We start from the raw sequence: 4,659 nt of genomic DNA, 5'->3' as shown, positions 1-4,659 counted from the left end.
TAGCGATATTTTCATACTGATAGGCATCTTAATGAAACGAATATTTTGCGCTATGACACTTAGTCTGATAAGATATGATATCGATAATATTATAATTATTGAGTACCGATTAAGAACAAACTATTGCTTTGTTCTCTCAATATATAAATAGACTAGACTTCTGTTTCAAAAACGTGGGGTCTTTTTATCTTATTTAAATGATGACGGATCGTCAAACGGTTTAATACCAAAATGGATATTGGGAATGAAGCATTTCTTGTAAAAGTACGAGTAGGACACATGCAGAATTGTTTAAGTTAATATTACTTAATGGAACTAAAGGCATTTAATTTAAGTTTCCGTGTCTTATTCACACCTTTTCGACTAAAATCAGAAATCTCTAAACTTTTATATAGTAGAAAATACCTACTTGTATTTTTAGGTGACGATACCTACCTTCATAGTAATTGGATGAAATATGAAATTGGGCATTGGGTTTAATCGTCATAATATCAATACATTAGAGTTAAGAAGATAAGTGAGTGCCGAACGAGGAATTTATAAACCTATCTTATCAAGCAACAATCGGAAGTATATACAATTACCTACAGATAAGTACAGTTCGCCATCAAAGATAGCGGAGCTGCCGGGTGTTCAAAAATATCTGATCTTCTTAACATGCAATTTAATGCAGCGACGTTAAAGCCGTGTTCAAGCGATAAGTCCGTTTTCAGATTATCCGATCCGATATCGGATGTCGGAAGGATTTCAATGGAAAAAATCCAAGATGGCGCCTGTAATGTATGGGATATCGGTCTGACATCCGATATCCCATACATTAGAGGATCGGATAATGTGAAAACGCACTAAGCATGGTCGCGCAACCATGCTTGTCTGCCAGATTTTTAAGAACACAATGTAAAACACAGTTAGCAGTACTATAACAGCAACACTTTTAACTAACCATCGGTAGACTTTATGCCCTTGAAATAAAGATTACACATGTACAGCTAACAGTGTTGCCGATGGTACTCTGTGTGACGGTAGTTATCAATCATATTCAGAATAGTTAATCGATTGCAATTAGTACGTTGTCTAATTAAACTGTTGATTTCAGAGTAATGTCGCGCTCGAGTGCAACTGCCAATAAGCGATGAATGCGGCACGGCTGCTCTTCTCCCGTCTTCCGTATCACTCTATGTATATGGACTATACATAATGGCCGTCAGTTTACTACAGAGTTACAGATGTAAGACTAGCAACTCTAGCAAGTATTCCAAACTGTTAACACACCTGGGTGCCTGGCCAAGATGCCAATCGTATCCGACACAACTAAACTAAAAGGCATTCTCTCTATGATATTACAGTTCGACAGAGACAGCGGCGTTTCGTTCGCTGCAAGCCTAAATAATGGCATGTTGGCTAGGCACCCTGACCATTGTTAGATCGTATTACGACGCAGTAAGGCTCAAACTCAGTCAGCCTATTGGATGGGATAGTTCGTAGGTTTCTGCGGGCTATATTTATAATGTCTTCCGCACCATAATCTTGGGCTGCCGCCAATTATTATAACTGATACCGATATGAGTGCACAGGGGCGGACTTGGAAAAGATAGTCAAATAGTATTTTTAAGGTTTAAAAAAATCTCTAAAGTTCCTTAACCATAACAATTACAAATTTTAACCTGATTCTGTAATTAACTTCTTGAACAAGCCATTTTGTATTTAGTTACAGTTTAAACCGTTCGGGTCAATTGTTCCGGATTGGCGGTAGGTATCTTCTGAATTGTGAAGTTCTGAACTTTACACGAATCCTAACTTTTATTATTAAGCAGGTAGGCTAGGCAGATTCAATTAAATGGTTTTAAAAAATGTAACAGTTAATAACGTAAAAGAAAACCTTCAGTCGTACGGAAAAGGCAAAAAATATCCAAGTACTTCCCGGAACAATAAATAGATCAACACCTTTACGCAACGTATGATATAGGTATGTATTGTATCGCTATGTCTGTGCGTGCTCACTGTCAATGTTACCGCGCGCGTCGAGCTCTTCGGAACATCTCTGGCCTGGAAGACTATTTCAAACAAATAGTGACAGAAAATGCTAGATTCTATATACTTACTTTCGGGTTCCTAACCCCTCAAAAGGCAATATCTAACGAAAATCACACTGTTACGAGACACAGTGAAGAAGAAAAGAGAAATAACTTGCAACATTCCAAACTAACAACTTTGAAAAGCGTTTACAAGAAATCCCTTAAAAGGTCTTTTGGATCACAGTAACGATGGAGGACAACATGGTGAACCATATACTATGTTTATACAAACAGGGGAAGTGGAAGGAGATATGTGAAAGTTACCACGAACACCCGGACCGGAGTAGGGTGTTGTGGGTGTTCCCCAGCGAGGAGAACTTCGCGTTCCTCGGAGCGTGCGTGCGGGGCGCGGGGTGCGAGCGGGTGCTCAGCGTGGGGTGCGGGAGCGGGCTGCTGGAGTGGATGATCGAGCAGGCTACAGGTGAGCCGTGTCTGTGATGTATACTAGCGGAGTGTCGCGTTCCTCGGAGCCTGCGTGCGGGGCGCGGGGTGCGAGCGGGTGCTCAGCGTGGGGTGCGGGAGCGGGCTGCTGGAGTGGATGATCGAGCAGGCTACAGGTGAGCCGTGTCTGTGATGTATACTAGCGGAGTGTCGCGTTCCTCGGAGCCTGCGTGCGGGGCGCGGGGTGCGAGCGGGTGCTCAGCGTGGGGTGCGGGAGCGGGCTGCTGGAGTGGATGATCGAGCAGGCTACAGGTGAGCCGTGTCTGTGATGTATACTAGCGGAGTGTCGCGTTCCTCGGAGCCTGCGTGCGGGGCGCGGGGTGCGAGCGGGTGCTCAGCGTGGGGTGCGGGAGCGGGCTGCTGGAGTGGATGATCGAGCAGGCTACAGGTGAGCCGTGTCTGTGATGTATACTAGCGGAGCGTCGCGTTCCTCGGAGCCTGCGTGCGGGGCGCGGGGGTGCGAGCGGGTGCTCAGCGTGGGGTGCGGGAGCGGGCTGCTGGAGTGGATGATCGAGCAGGCTACAGGTGAGCCGTGTCTGTGATGTATACTAGCGGAGTGTCGCGTTCCTCGGAGCCTGCGTGCGGGGCGCGGGGTGCGAGCGGGTGCTCAGCGTGGGGTGCGGGAGCGGGCTGCTGGAGTGGATGATCGAGCAGGCTACAGGTGAGCCGTGTCTGTGATGTATACTAGCGGAGTGTCGCGTTCCTCGGAGCCTGCGTGCGGGGCGCGGGGTGCGAGCGGGTGCTCAGCGTGGGGTGCGGGAGCGGGCTGCTGGAGTGGATGATCGAGCAGGCTACAGGTGAGCCGTGTCTGTGATGTATACTAGCGGAGTGTCGCGTTCCTCGGAGCCTGCGTGCGGGGCGCGGGGTGCGAGCGGGTGCTCAGCGTGGGGTGCGGGAGCGGGCTGCTGGAGTGGATGATCGAGCAGGCTACAGGTGAGCCGTGTCTGTGATGTATACTAGCGGAGTGTCGCGTTCCTCGGAGCCTGCGTGCGGGGCGCGGGGTGCGAGCGGGTGCTCAGCGTGGGGTGCGGGAGCGGGCTGCTGGAGTGGATGATCGAGCAGGCTACAGGTGAGCCGTGTCTGTGATGTATACTAGCGGAGTGTCGCGTTCCTCGGAGCCTGCGTGCGGGGCGCGGGGTGCGAGCGGGTGCTCAGCGTGGGGTGCGGGAGCGGGCTGCTGGAGTGGATGATCGAGCAGGCTACAGGTGAGCCGTGTCTGTGATGTATACTAGCGGAGTGTCGCGTTCCTCGGAGCCTGCGTGCGGGGCGCGGGGTGCGAGCGGGTGCTCAGCGTGGGGTGCGGGAGCGGGCTGCTGGAGTGGATGATCGAGCAGGCTACAGGTGAGCCGTGTCTGTGATGTATACTAGCGGAGTGTCGCGTTCCTCGGAGCCTGCGTGCGGGGCGCGGGGTGCGAGCGGGTGCTCAGCGTGGGGTGCGGGAGCGGGCTGCTGGAGTGGATGATCGAGCAGGCTACAGGTGAGCCGTGTCTGTGATGTATACTAGCGGAGTGTCGCGTTCCTCGGAGCGTGCGTGCGGGGCGCGGGGTGCGAGCGGGTGCTCAGCGTGGGGTGCGGGAGCGGGCTGCTGGAGTGGATGATCGAGCAGGCTACAGGTGAGCCGTGTCTGTGATGTATACTAGCGGAGTGTCGCGTTCCTCGGAGCTTGCGTGCGGGGCGCGGGGTGCGAGCGGGTGCTCAGCGTGGGGTGTGGGAGCAGGCTGCTGGAGTGGATGATCGAGCAGGCTACAGGTGAGCCGTGTCTGTGATGTATACTAGCGGAGTGTCGCGTTCCTCGGAGCCTGCGTGCGGGGCGCGGGGTGCGAGCGGGTGCTCAATAAAATAAAATAAAAATAAAAAACATTTATTGCAGACCACTGATCCATAGAATATATTAGTAACAATTTTAACTTACAAACTATGTTAGTAGATTCATAATAATTATCATACACGCTCACAAGAAAACCCACACACATTACACACACACACACACACACACACACTCTTACTTAGCCTTGCCGATGGCAACTTCCACCCAGTATTTAATTATGGGGCAGTCGTAGTTCCCAGACAGTACTCTGAGGAGGCTATTGCTGCTGCCACGCACTCGCCTAAGCAACGATCCAACACGCTTGCGTCTGATTGC

The sequence above is a fragment of the Leguminivora glycinivorella genome, chromosome 2 (assembly GCF_023078275.1).
Source record: "Leguminivora glycinivorella isolate SPB_JAAS2020 chromosome 2, LegGlyc_1.1, whole genome shotgun sequence".
NCBI classification, from domain to species: Eukaryota; Metazoa; Arthropoda; class Insecta; order Lepidoptera; family Tortricidae; genus Leguminivora; species Leguminivora glycinivorella.
Note: the sequence above shows the minus strand (reverse complement) of the source record.